This window comes from Tamandua tetradactyla, chromosome 25, assembly GCF_023851605.1.
Source record: "Tamandua tetradactyla isolate mTamTet1 chromosome 25, mTamTet1.pri, whole genome shotgun sequence".
Classification (NCBI taxonomy): domain Eukaryota; kingdom Metazoa; phylum Chordata; class Mammalia; order Pilosa; family Myrmecophagidae; genus Tamandua; species Tamandua tetradactyla.
In genome coordinates this window covers 44,109,854-44,124,684 of record NC_135351.1, presented here as the reverse complement: position 1 = coordinate 44,124,684, position 14,831 = coordinate 44,109,854, and the positions used below count along the sequence as shown (strand labels likewise).

The window sequence follows — 14,831 nt, the reverse complement described above, 5'->3', positions numbered from 1 at the left end:
TTTTCTCAAACACTGGCTGCCGAGCCCCTTGGTTCCTCTGCCACCAGGCCAGGCACAAGGTGGCATCTGCTGGTCTCAACGTCTCCTCAGGGTTTTGTTGATTTCAGCCTCCTGCTTCCATGGCTTTCTCTCCCTCTGTGTACACTCCATTTATAAAGGGCTCCAGTAGCGGGATTAAGACCCACCCTGAGGAGGGCCACACGCTAACTGAAGTGACCTCATCCAAAGGTCTTACTCAGATGGGTCCACAGCCACAGGAAAGGCTTCGATGGGAGAACATGCTTTCCTGTGGTACGCACAGCTTCAAACCATCCCGGTGTCTAGGATGTCCAAAACGTGCTAGGCACTCTGCACCTGTTTGGGTTGAATTGTGCCCAACAAGAGATACGTTCAAGGCCTTGTACCTGGTACCTGTGACCTTATTGGAAATAAGGTCTTTGTAAATGGAATTAGTTAAGATCAGGTCCTACTGGACTGAAGTGGACCTTCAGTCCAATGACTGTGTCGTAGAAGGAGTGAGAGATTCGAGTACGCTGAAGACGCCTACAGAAGAAGCCATGTGAGGATGGAGGCTGAGGTTGGAGTAGCAGTGCCACAAGCCAGCGAACGCCAAGGGGTGCTGGCCACCACCACAAGCTGGACAAGGCAAAGGCAGGGCTTCTCTTCCAGGTCTCAGAGGGAGCACGATTTCCTACTTCCAATCTGCAGAACCATATGAGAATGCATGTCTGTTATTTTAAGCCACCAGTTCATGGTATTTTGGTATGGCAGTCCCAGGAAACTAATATGATGTATTTTATTATATTCTCATAACAAGCCTCTGAATTAGAGATTACCACATTAACTTTTGTATGAAGAAACAGGTTCCAAGACAAAAGAAATACCCCAACTCTGCATAATACTGAAACACTTTGCAACCACTTTTACTGATGTTCCCAATACTTTTGTGATTGATGTAAAGATAAAGTTGAAATAGCCAACTGCAAGTCAGAGTGATGCAGTGTCCCTGTTGAAAGTCCAAGAAGTATCAGCTGCTCCAGTTTAAACCCCATCAGACAGTGGGAAGTGTACTGGAGGAAAATAAAGCAAAGGAAGACGAATAGGGAGATTGGACATGGTATTGTTATATTTTTTAATAAGTGAAGTTTTGCATTTACAGAAAAAACATGCATAAAATATAGAATTCTCATATACCTTATTATATGCCCCCCCCAGAAGAGAATGTCCCCAAGTCAGGCTTCCTTAGCAGGGTCCCCACCGCTGGGGCTGCTATACATAGAGGGGAGCAGTGAGCCTGATTGGATCCTCTGAGGGTTGGAAGTCTGAGTGGGCTGGATTCAAGATGGAAGCAAATGCAGATGCTGAAGATAGTTGCTCTTGCCAAATTAAATTTCAGTTGTACAGGTAATGCTGGAATGCAGTCCACTCTGCAGAGGCAGGTATGGGTGCATGGTCCAGCCTCTGGACGATGGCTTTGTGCAGGCTCAGGGGAAGGCTCCCTCCATTTGCCAAGTGCCGCCCAGAGGAGGAGAACTCTGGGAAGACGTGGGCCCCGTGAGGCAAAAGCACCGGACCCTCTGCAGAAGGGCTGTCAATGGACCCTCACCGCACATCCTGTGTCACTGCAGAGGGTAGACCTGGGCTGGGCAGCTTCTTCTCCCTGAGATCCGACAGTGCCTCCAGCTGTGCAGCCTGTGGACATGGGATTCCTGCCGGTAGGGAAGAGCAAAAGCTGCATCTGGGGGAAATAATAGAAAGCATGGCACGCAGACCTCAAGGACACCCTCAGCTCCCCAATGGTGGAGCCGGCAGCCTGCCGGCCAGCACGGAGGGGCAGGGAACATCTCTGCACAGGAGTCTTGCAGCTCCAGAGGGCAGCAGCTGGTACCTCCCCCAGCGCTTGTCCAAGGCCACCTTTGAGTGCGACCCAGGCATGCCAGCCTTAGTCACTGCAGGACTGATGGCAAAGCTCTGTGACCTATAATTCTGCTAATAGAGGAAGCCAACATTTTCCAAATTATGCATCATGGCATTTTCAAATATTTCTTGAGAGAAAATTTTCCACTGCATATTAGTGTCTTAAAAGCTCCAAGGACTCCCGCAGTGAGGGATTAAGTTTACGTAATTGAGTGACTGTCGCGCTTATGGGACCAGAGGATCCTTGATGGACCAACTAATAAAAATCTCTCAATAATTCATTGATCATAATTTGATAATCAGCTGTCAAGCAGCTGAGAGCTTCATTCAGATTCTCTAGGATTCAATGCCTCACAGATTTTGCTCATCCATTCTTTCATCAAATAAATAATTTATCCAAAACAAACAATATGCCCCACATAAAGATTGTTTCTTATTCATTGCTAACCAAAACAAACATGGTTTGGAGAAAAAATACAGACAATAAATAAATATAGTGTGATTATAAAGAGCAGCAAGAGCTATGAAAAAAACAACAGGGTGCAAGGAAGGTGGGCTGAGAAGTGGGACCGAGCCCCGCGGGGCAGAAGGAGGTGAGCCAGCTGTGAGGAAGCTTGGACTAAAGCCTGCAGCAAAGCAACCAGGGACAGAGAGGGTTGGGGGTACCCTACGCCTATTCCATAATGAGGACATAAGAGTCTATTTCTCCCTGTTACAGGGGACTTCATCAGTGCAGGAAGGTCTCCCAAATTTGCTAGTCATTTATTTTGCCATTTTAGAAATAAAAATTGAGATATTAATTTTAATGTGTTTCTTACCTTATCCTGTGTTTCTTCTAATACTGAGCATCAAAAATACTCTTTGTTCCCTATCCTTGATAGATTTGATGTTACCTGAGGGCAAAGACCATGTCCCTCTTCTTCACCATCTTATCATATAAAGATGCTCAAAATTCGTTAGATGAAAGAAGCTCCGCCACAAACAGCCTCCCATGACTCGTGCAATCCGTGTAACAGAGGCGTTCATTGCACTTTATGCCAACGAAACCCCGTCCTCATCGATGTGGGACCCCAGGTTCGCAACATTTAAAAATCATTCACCGTCTAACAATATCCCAAAAGCCAAGGTGACAAAATCATGGATATATTTCTTTGCCTTATTTGGATAAAAACGTAGGGGAATATCACTTATCGACAACCTCTACCACAGCGTGCTGCTTTAACGCCGCCGTTTTCCAAATGGGTTCTCCACGAGTGGGAATATACAATTGTAGGAAGGACCAATGACTGGGAAAAGACTCATAATTTGGAGCAAATAGATGGATAAGCATAAAAATAAATTTTTAAATTGCCATTTTAAAATTACCATTTCCAGGGAAACTGACAAAGACAAAAAAAAAGCGCAATAGAGAAGGCCACTTGATCACGAGGACAGGGCCCTTTACACCAAGACACCTCTGCGGGCCACCGCACCCTTGGTGGAATGGTTCCAACGGGTGCCTCTGGACCGCAGGCAGCGGGGCCACCATCTGCTGGCAAGGACACTTGGGACTCAGTGGTGTGGCCACTCCGCAGAGGGTGTGGCCTTCCAGAGCCTCCTGGCAAAATATCCCCCAGACAGTCCTTGGGACTCCTTTGGACAGACTTTCGTCTCCCTGCAATGGGGGTTCATAACAGAACTGCTCCCCCAAACCTGGATGAGAAGACTTTGGGGAAGTGACGAAGAGGGCAGTGTAGGTTTCTTAGGACTTCCGTAGCAATGTACCCCAAATGTACAGGTGGCTTAAAACAGCGGGGACGCACCGTCTCACAGGTCTAGAAGCCAGAAGTACCAATCGAAGGTGGCGGCCTGGCCGGGGCCCTTGGAAGGCGGTAGGGGAGTCCCCTTCCCCCGCTTCCAGCTTCCAATGCCCCAAGGAGTGGCTTGGCTTGGAGCGGCATTGTCCAATCTCTTCCTCCGTCTTCACGTGGCCTTCTCTCCCATGTCTGCCTCTCTGTTCCCCAAATATCCCCCTCTCATGAGGATGCCAGTCGGAGGGGTTGGGGCCCAGCCTATGCCATTGTGACCTCATCTTAGCTAATTCCACCCACAATGTTCCTATTTCCAAAGAAGTCACATTCAAGATACAGGGGCTGGGGCTTGGACTCGTCTTTTTAAGGGACAAAATTCAACCCAAAGCAGACGCTGTGCATTGAAGAAGGGCTCCAAATTGGGCTTTGGAGGGGAGCGCCGAAGAGGTCCAGCCATCGTCTCATTTTCCCCACAAAACTCAAAGTAGCTGACAGGGCAGAGAAGCAAGCTGGGGACTGGGGCCATGAATAGATGGGTACAGACTGCTCAGCCAGCGCGGTGGACGGCTGGGTGGGCAGAGGCCAGGGCAAGGCGGGGGCTACTGGCAGAGATCCTGCGGCCTCCAAAACCAGGAGAGACCCGGCCAGCTACTGGGACATTTCTCCTCAGCCAAGTCACCAGGCGAATAATAAGAAAATAATTAGCAAGTTGCTCTGACACACCAGATGATGCCAACTGACTTAAAAGGCTGTCATTTGGAAAATCACATCAAAGTAAAGCAAATATACTTGGGATTTTCAAAATTTCAAAATGGCTGTACAACAAACAAAAATAATTCCGACAAGTATTATGTCAGAAGCGAAAGCTTATGCTTCTAGTTGTTTGTGAGTGTGTGTGCATGCATTTATGCATAAATTTATTTTATTTACTTATTTATTTAATGGTCTGTCAGGCAGTACATGGCCTCCGACAGGGCTGGACCCCATGACTTGTGCCTCCCCCTGCTCTCACCTCCCTGCAGGTGTTGTGGTCACCACTCTGTCCCCCTTTTCTCATGAGATGCATGGTATAAGAACGTGGATGTGGAATTTCAAAGGCCATTAGATGGTGTCAAGTCCCGAGAATCTGAAAAGGCCTGCGTGGTTACATAGCGTCATCTGTCCACCCACACAGCTCTTCTGGAGGTGCGTGTGAGAAACAAAGTGTGACTCAAGGTATGACTCAGAAATCCCAGCAGCTGAGTCAGTAGCTTCCAGCAGCTGAGTCCTAACCCCCAAGCCGGCTTGCTCATAAGGAACCGTGGGGGAGCCCAGAGCTCAGGCCTCTCCCACCCCCGCTCCTAACCCACCTTTGACAGCCAGCAGGTCCATTTACCTCTCTAAGGGCAGAGACAGAATGCATCAGCCCAGCCTTGCTTATGTAAATCTTCCACAGGCAAATGAGCTTAGGTTTTCTGTCTTATCAGCAGTCCTTGGCTATGTTAACCAGAAACAGTCAATATGTTTAAAATAATTAATTGCAAACAAGGAAGAATTCAAAGCTCATTTTTTTCACTTATTCTATCGTTGAATTCATTTATTGAATGCTACAGAATGGGTTCACAGAGCAGAGAAGAAAACAGCCTGACCTCAAGGAGTGGGAGGGGCTACTGAGGATCACAAGGAGATAAAGGCAGGGTGTGTGCACGTTTATACACACACCTATACACAGATATGCACATGTGTGTTTGTGCATGCGGCTGTGTGTGTAGAAATACAGCGCTGGGGCATACTAGAAAGGAGCTCTCCAGAGGGGTTGAGGTTTAAGCTGAGTCTTGAAGTGCTACTTGGCTTTCTACAAGGGGGTGGAGGGGAAGGGCTACCCAGAGAAGGAGCAGCATTTGCAAAGCTGTGAAGCCACGAAACAGTTTGGGACACGTGGGAAATTGCCACCTGTGCTGATGGTTGGAACAAGGTGCAAATGTGAGTGAGGGGCAGATGCCCTGGATAAGATAAGGATGGTCCTTATGAATCCGTTTTAAGGAGATTTGATTTAAACAGTGGGGTGCCATTCAACCCTTTCAGACAGAGAAATCTCAAAGGCACTTCTGACTCCGTTCATTGAGGTGAATGTCCTGAGAAACGCTGCCTGTTCCCTGCAGGACCGGCCCCTGGTTCTCCAAAACCTGGGAAGGGACTGTTGCCTGCACTGTCTCGTGTGCATCAGCTCCAATACCGTCTGCCCAACCTCTCGCTCACTGTCAGTAAGTCAGACCAAACCTTTCTCCCCTCTCCCCCTCGGCCAGTGGCACCCCTGAATCCATGTTTCCCTCCCACCTGGACTGGGCGTGAAGTGCTATCAGATCCCCCCCGAAGTGCACTAGTTTTCCTCCAACCGAATTTCCACATCAAAGCCAGATCTGTTCAAAATGCCAATTAAATTCTCTCTTTCCATATTAAAAATCTTCAACTACTTTTCCAAAGACCCCACCTGGTCTCTGGTCTGGTCCTGAGCATTCCCCCCAAGTCTTGTCTCCTCCCTCTCCACCCACTCCAGGCTACAAACATGCCCTGACGCCCTTCCTTTCCCACCTCCCGTCCTGCGCCATGCTGCTCCTTCCTGAGGGCACCTCCCTTGGCACCCCTGGGTGAACCCAGTTCTCCTGTTGAACATTCCTATGCCCACTGGGGTGATCTCGCCCGTAGGTCTTCCCCAACACACTCCAGCTCTTACCACTATCTTATTTTTTGGCATCCAGTTTAGCCCCTGATGGATGCTTGGTACTCAACTAATCTTTTTGGATAAATGAATGAATGGCATTAATAAGTTGTGTTTATATACATATATAAACCTGCATGAACAAGATTGAAGGTAAGCAGTGAGATAAGAGGCCATTCTGATTATCTAGGCTGGAGATGATGGTAGTTTGAACCAGCACACAGCACACAGCAGTGACCAGGGCGAGGGGAGCACAGATGGCCGTGCCAAAGAGTTGGGGATGAATCTTACTGTGTGGCTATGATTTTATTCTGCAACAGGAAATAATTTATCAATATACGGGAACTGTTAGATGGCTGTCAGAAATATTTGGATGCTTCTAGGATTCTGGATTAAGAACTTTTCTTCAAAGTGAAAAAAAATGGACTCAGTATTAATATATAATTCTTTTTGACAATTACAGGGAAGCATCCTACAGTAAATTCAAGTTGATTGCCTTCTGGAAAGGGTGTCAGGGGAAAGGGACAGATGTCCTAGAGCATGTCTATTCCAAAAACTTTCTTTTATGATACTGACATAATCCCTACTCCTCCTTGCATCCCCTTTAAGGACCTCCTGGTCTAACAGTTTGCTTGACTTATTGTGGAGGGAGAGGATGATGGCGGTGGTGGTGATTTAGCTCCAGGAACACGTCAACTCTGGCTTCCTATGCTGAAAAGAGCTCATCCTGGATGTATAGAACAATATCGTCTACTCTGTGAGTCAGATGACCTAGGAAAAACCTTGCCAGGGTAGTACATTCTAAGGCTTCAATGGATTTCCATGAGAATATGATAGTCCAATAATCTATTTCAAAGGACTTGGAACAGAAAAGTCAGCTTTATAATTTTCAAGCAAAAGTTGAAGATTTGACTATGGGAGTGCCATGTTTTCCATCTCAATCATCTAAATGCATCCATTCCGATCATACATGCAAGTCTAGGAATTCTCAGTGTGCTTTGTAACCCATGAATGTGCTATTACCACCCATTTGCAGAAATTTCTCTTTTAGTTAATGTATGTCTCTGTGAATGGGCTCATCTTCTTAAATGTGGAAAAACATTAGAGCCATTCAAAGCTCCCAGCAAGATGTCTATTAAGAATGCAAATGCACAGGGTGTGGACAAAAGCAGTAGCTCCAAATGTTGGAATTGGAGAATTTAACTTAGAAAGACACTTGAGAAGAGGTTTTTAATTCTTCATCTCTGCATATTGTCTGACTTCATTTCCTCTCCCCTCCACAGATGTGGTTTACTTTTAGTCCTCAGCATTCTAACTTTCTTGCTCTATGCTGTTATCAGAGCCCATTTTCTTTCTTAGCTTCACTATCAACTCTTTCCTATTGACTCCAAATTTACATCTGCTTCTAAGAGATTTAGTAATCTCCAACTGCCTGATGGACATTTTCAACTCAAACTTTAGATGTCCTAAGGCAAGCTCATCATCTTTCACCTATGTCCCACCCCCAGAAATATTTTCTGTCAGTGGCAATAAACTTCGTCTCAACCATCACTTAAGACTTGCTATGTTGACTCATAAGATAGTAACCAAATGTTGTTGACACCCCACCAAACCCTACTGCTTCTCAAACCCTACTTCCCACCAACCACGTTCTTAGTTGACAGCTCATAGATTTCTTGCTCTCTCATCAATATTTCATTCATCTATGTGTGAATCACCACTGAAATCTTCATTTCAACTTTTCCTCATACTGTCTCCCACAACCGACTCCTTCACTCTCATAAGAGAACCAGGGTCCTTGATTTTCCCTCTTCTCCAGGCATCTGAAGGATTTCTGAACCATTAAATTTTATTTCAAAATGATCATTTTTATTTTCCCATATTTATCCATTCTTCTGTGACCTGACCTATTGCTGCTCAGTTTTTGCTCACATTTTTCGATCTTATTCCATCATTTATCCCCTGTAGGACCTTCATTTTCATTCATGCATTATCCAATGATATTTTTTTTCATATAGACAAAGTGCCTAGGTCTAACATTTCTTAACAAAAATAGAAACAACACCTATCTTCACTTATTGCTTCCTCTTTTAGCTACTGCATTGTCCACCTTTCATTACTAAGGAAATTTCTGCAAAAATTAGGTCTGTGTACTTTTAACCTCAATTTTGTATTCACCTACTTACCCATTTTGCAATGTGATCAGCCACTATATCACTAACAAAATCATTCTTTCAAGGTCAATTGTAACCTCCTAATCACCCAACTCAATAACCTATTTCCACCTTCCTTTTCCCTGACTACCCTGCATTATTGAACTATTTTCATCATGTTTATCTGTCTTCCCTAGTTTCCGTGACATTGCCCTCACTGCCAAGTGGGGTCTCTCCTAACTTTATGATTCTTCTTTCTGATCTCTTATGCACTCCCTAATCGTCTGTCTCCATGACTCCTCAAGTTTCACTCCATGTCCTTTTATTTTTCTTTATCTTCTACACATTTTCCTAGTCCCAGCACTTTTCCCATATCTCAACCAATCACTCATTACCACTATATTCCCCCAAATTCTACAGGTCTAAAATCAAACACATTATCTTCATCTAAACGCCTTCATCTCCTGCCTTGCTTTTGTCTTTTACCGGCCCAAGAATTCTTCCAATTCTGCATCTGTTAAGGGTATTCATTTAACATTTACTAAATTCATCCTCTATCAGGTTAAGGATCCAAGCAGAAAACCAGAAACCACTCAAAATTCTTTAAACCAGGCAATTGGTTACACAGGTGGGATGAGTGGAGAAGCCAATAAAGAGTTGATGAGGCCCATATAGATTACTGACAGCTAATCTCAGCTAGAAAAGCAAGGACAGAAGGTAATGTTAAAAGCCACCCAGACATTGTAACGGAGGAAGAAGCTGCAGCAGCTGAAAAGATGCAGCTGTTGCCAGAAATGGTGTCCAAGGTAGAAAGAGGGTGAGAAACGCCTGGGTTCTCACTTCCCCTAGTCCTCCAGTCTTCCCTAATGCCTCCTACTAGCCAAACCCTTGTGAAAGTCAGTACCCATTCTATCATGGGAAATGCAACTCAGAGAGGTCACCCCTCTGTTCTCCCACCCTACTGCACAGAGCAGAGGACAGAAGGGTGAAGAATGGATCTGAGAGCAAAATGGGCCTAACAGAGTTCACTCACCATCCTTCCTTGGTTTCCTGTCATATTTCCCTCCCATGCAACACCATCAAGTTTCATCCTATTCTGTTGCAATTATTCTTTATTTGAAGTTGTCCTCACATTCTCCTCAAAGAAAGGAGACACAGAATCCCAATATAGATACATGGTCACTGTATCTATCTCACTAATTCAAAACCCCAGATGGGATGTATCATCACATCTGTTTTGGCAATGGCTTCTCACTGATCTAGTGGCTTATGAACTAAATTGTGAGGTTAAACACCACCAACATGACTTTAACAGGAAAAAATAGAGGAAGGAAAAGGAGGCAAAAGATCACATCCATAGCTGCTGCAGTCCCCATTTCTGTAACTGGTGCCAGGACCATTGCTAAATTCTAAAAATATAACATCGTGATCGAGATAAAATTCACATACCTTACAGTTCACTCATTGGAAATGTAGAACAGACAGGTTTTAGCATATTCTCAGGGTGATAACAATATTAATCAATTTTAGAACATGTTCATTGGTCCCAAAAGAAACCCTTTGCCCATCAGCAGTCGCTCCCCATCTTCCCCAACCCCACTACCCCCAGGCCAAGGCAATCACTCATCTACTTTCTCTTTCTGTAGATTTGCCTATTCTAGGCAATATATTCAAATGGACTCAATATGTGGTCTTCTGTGACTGCTTCCGTTCACTTGACATAATGTTTTAAGGTTCATACATGTCATAGCGTGTATTAGTATTTCATTCCTTTTAATGGCTGAATAATATTTCATTGTATTATGTGCCCCATTTTGTATCATTTGAGTTATTTCCACTTTTTGGCTGTTATGAATAATGCTGCATAACTGATGTTGAACACTTCCTTCTTCTACCCCCCGCCCGGCCGGCAGACACAGAGACTATCTGAGACAAGCGACTGAAAACATCACTCCTAAAGCTCAGTGTTCTTAAGGTCCTGCTCCTCATGGGGATTTCTCTACTATTTCTTGACTGTTAGTTCTGCTCATGGAAGAGTTAAGACACAACACGTTACATCCCTGATTGCAAACATAGAACCCCCTAATTCCATTGCATGGCAGCAACCTAATTTCCCTTTGGCAGTCAGTAGCTCAGCGCATACATTAGCCCTCTTTTTTGCCTGTTTGTTCAGTATCACCAGGAGCCCACAATGCCAAGTGGTCCTATCACCCTCCAGTTCAGCAAGCTACTCTTCTGTATTCTCTGTGGAAGCAGTCCTTCTTTGTAAACTGAGATCTCGATAAGAAAAGAGCCCAAGGTCACAGGCACAGGGAGCACAGATTGCATGAGTGATTGACCAGGCAAAATACTGAAAATGGCTGCTCCTGCTTCCGCCTATTGGTCCCAGACTCACATGCTCAGGTTATAGGAGAAGCAGTGTCATCCAACAGCTACTGGTTCAAGGTATAGATAACATCCTGCAGAAGGAATTTGAAAGCATCCAGGATTTTGTCTTCCAATTGCTGCCGTAACTGAATCATCAGTAATTCATTCAACTGTTATATTAAGCCAGTTACTTCTCAGTGGTCAATAGTAAAACAGTTAATTTCGTGAATAGCAAAATTAGTTCCTTGATCAGAAGCAATATCATGTAGGGGGAACCAGCAAAAGAAATGAGCCTTTTCATAAGTCCAATGATGGTGATTCTGGCAGAAAAATTCCACCAGCTGAAGAAGATTGATTATGTTGGCCCCAATTAATGGCCTTAGTAACATAACTTTCTATCCATGCCCAATGCATATTTTCTCATGAAGAACTACAGCCTAGTTCCCAAGCTCTTGAATCTAAGATGGCTTCATGACTTGCTTTAACTAATCAAATGTTAAGGAGGTGATGATGTGCCATTTTCAAACTTAGGCCTCAAATGGCTTTAAATGCTTCTGCATTCTTTCTTAGAACCCATCTAGGTCATAGGACTGTACCCAGGATAACTTCTGCAGGCTCAAAGCCCAGATGGAGAAGAGTCCAGTTGTCACAGCTACGTCTATCCTAGGTCGACTGACAGCCAACCAACCACTAAATATATGAGAAGGCCAGTAAAGATTAGCAGAGCTCTATTTCCAACACAGCTGACTCCTGATACATGATTTGGCCCAGTCAAAACCAGACAAGCCATCCAATACATATTTGTTAGAAAAAAACATGATTATTGTCATAAGCCAATGAGTTTGGGGATTTTTGAAAAAATGTTTAAATGGATATAATAAAGAAGGAGAATCAATTTCCAGAATAGGTATCTGTTCTTATTTAGACAAAGTGTTGTCCCTTCATGAGGAAAGAGATTCTGCGTAATTAACTTAGCACCAGCCGGTCTATTGATCTTCATGGAGAATCACTCCACACTGGGGGAACAGAGCCCTGGAAACTGCTGCTGGCAGGCTGAGCACTAAGCTATTAATAGCAGAACAGCCTGAGGGGAGAGGAGCCTGTATTGTTGAGGATAGGAGCAGACTTCTGCCCTGCCACCATGGCCATTTTTACAAGGGTCCATTGAGCAAATATCCAGATGGCTGGGGAAAGAAACTGACTGAATCACTTTGTCTGCCTGATTATTGGAAGACCTTTTGCGGTGGGTAACATTTGCACTTACACAGAAAATAAATATTCCTACACTCAGTATGTTTCAAAAAGGTATCTAAAGCCCCCTTTTCCAAACTTCCTTGTCATCAATAATCCACTCTCACTCTTTCAAAGTCCCTGACCAGCCAGGCAGACTGTTGGCATCTGCCTGCGAGTCAGCTACACCAACACCTAGCCCTCTTTCCTTCTATGCAAAGTACACATTTATATAAGCTTCCCAAATTTCTACCTAGGAGGATATTCCTTCACCAATGCTATTTGTCTTGAATTAAATGAGGCTGTAATGTGGTAGCTGGAGAAAAACAGCGATTAGAGTGTTTGATCTTCAAGGATCATGATATCCCAAAGAACAAAGAGATTGGGTAGCCTACTAAAACATTACCTGATCTTACAACAGGAATAAACCTCCAACTGTGTGAGAGGAAGCTGGCTAGAATCACCACATAGTAAGGTAAGCATCTTACCTAGTTCACAGACCCAAAGTCCCTCCACTGAAGGAGCAGTGCTGGAGCAGCCAAAGGAAGGCATCTACAACAGCACCATTAACTGTGAACCTTTCTCCAAACCTTCCCTAAAGGGTTCTGTAACCACTGACAGGGGTGACTGCAGTGAGTCTATGGAAATGCAGCAATTCCCTAGGACCATATAATATACTGCATTTCACCGAGTCAGAGGGGTCCTATGAAGATCAGATTCTAGAGTTTCAGCTGCATTTATCTTACACTGGGCCTGGTGAGTCAACCTGTAGGTGTTTTTTTTTTCAAGTAGTAGTTGAAAAAACATGCTTAAAAAACTATCAGAATCCCCACATTTTCCATCTAGACCATGGTCTGAAGGCTAATATGATAGAAAATGTTAATTATATCTACTAAAATTATAGGCCAAATCAACTTCATCACTGGAGGGATTGGCAGAAACAAGTGCCACCACGAAAAACTTGAAGATGGAGGGGTAGTAATTTCTTTTAAGTTCTCATTTAACTTGCTTGATAGGCTAATGCATAAGCAAGAGGGAGTATGAATAATTACAGTACATTACTACAAGGCCAATCAGATGGAGATTCTAATTATTGCTGCTAACCCTGGTGGATAATCTTTTCTGGAGTGAATCAACCCAGCCCCGGGCACACGGTGTACAGATAATGAGGAGGAAAATGATTTCTTCTCTATACCAATTAATAAAGATGGCTAGAGGCTGTTTGCTTTTGCCTAGTGGTGGCAGCAGAGTCTTCACTGTCTTGTATCAGGGCTGTGTGAACCCTCCTGCTCTTTATCAGAAAATCGTCCAGAGGGAACTTGTTCATGTATTTCTTCCATATAATACACGTTTAAGACATCGTGCTCGTGGGGCCTGGGGACCGGAAAATGTGACACTTACTAAGCATCTTAGTAAGATTGGGGAATGCATGAGAACTCAGGCATCTGACACATTCGTAATGTTTTGCAAGTTCAGTAGTCTGAGACCTTTTGAGTGCTGCATCTTATAAGATCTAAAGCTAAGAAAGAAACGCAACACTTAACAGGTTTCTTTGGTTCTGGAGGCATTTTGTATATCATTTAGATGATCTGCTCTCATTTATTTACTTAGTAACACACTTTGAGGAAAGATAATAAAATTAGAAGGCCTTGCAACATGTCCAGGTTCTCTGTACGCCACAATGACACATGCACTAATGACTGAGTAGGTCTGATGATGTATAAACTTTACGCAGTAGATAAGAATGTCATATAGAGATTCCAATGAGCCTCATAGGAGACTCATAGCACAACCGTTAGGGTGTGGGAAAAAACATAAGCCCTCCTCTGCTGATAACCACTCTCTTTTTGAGAACCAGCTCCTGACTTATTGCTGGGTCTTGGTTGAATGAATTGTCTTTTGAAAGCAAGGAACCAAGCTCAATTTGAACTTCCACTATAAACTGAATGATGCCCGATCCCACACACACTATGAGGGGGAGAGTGTGAGGCAGTAAATCATCATCAAATGGAAGGGCACATATGAGTTGGGCTGCAAACAGTTTCCATGGTAGGTGGTGCAAACTCCCACACCATCAATCCTTCTGTATTTCCCCTCTTTCCTCAAGCCACATCTGTCAACAAACGGGGAGTCTCTGTGAACTGCTGGTGGAGGAAGAAATCATTTAGACATCATTTGCCCATAGGTTTGCACAATGCACAGGCACCAACCAGATGCCTTCGAAGTGCGAGACTCATACCTGCTGTTATGATCGTATGGTATATTTGGAGGAGAGAGATGGTAAGCAGAGCATTAAAATGCAGTGTGATGAATGCTACAGTAGAAACGGGATATCACAGGGGCACAGAGCACCCAGAGCAGCCTAAGGGGTAGAAAAGGTTGGCTGAGGAAGAATACCTAGATTGTGATGACGTACGTAACTCTGACGTCACTCTTCCCACCACTCTGGTTTTGACAAATCTCTCCCACCTACAACGTTCTCACTCTTTTGTCACCCATCCCCTTATGCATTTATCCCCTAATTGGTCTCACATTTTCTCCCAATTTAATCTTTACCCTCCTACCTGGTCACCCTCTGCCTCTCTATACCGCTCATCTATTTTTTTTTTATGTGAAATACATTTCACGATCTTTAGCCTGTAAGTCAATGTCCTTTAGACTCTGACCACAACCTGC

At 44.3% G+C, this 14,831-nt stretch overlaps 1 long non-coding RNA gene across 1 annotated transcript; it reads left to right on the top strand.

Moving 5' to 3' along the window:
• Positions 1 to 4,023: 4,023 nt before the first annotated feature.
• On the top strand, positions 4,024 to 14,418 carry LOC143669144 (uncharacterized). Its single transcript, XR_013168741.1, has 3 exons — positions 4,024 to 4,481; positions 4,730 to 4,922; positions 14,263 to 14,418. It is a non-coding gene; the product is annotated as an uncharacterized LOC143669144 (long non-coding RNA).
• Positions 14,419 to 14,831: the final 413 nt, after the last annotated feature.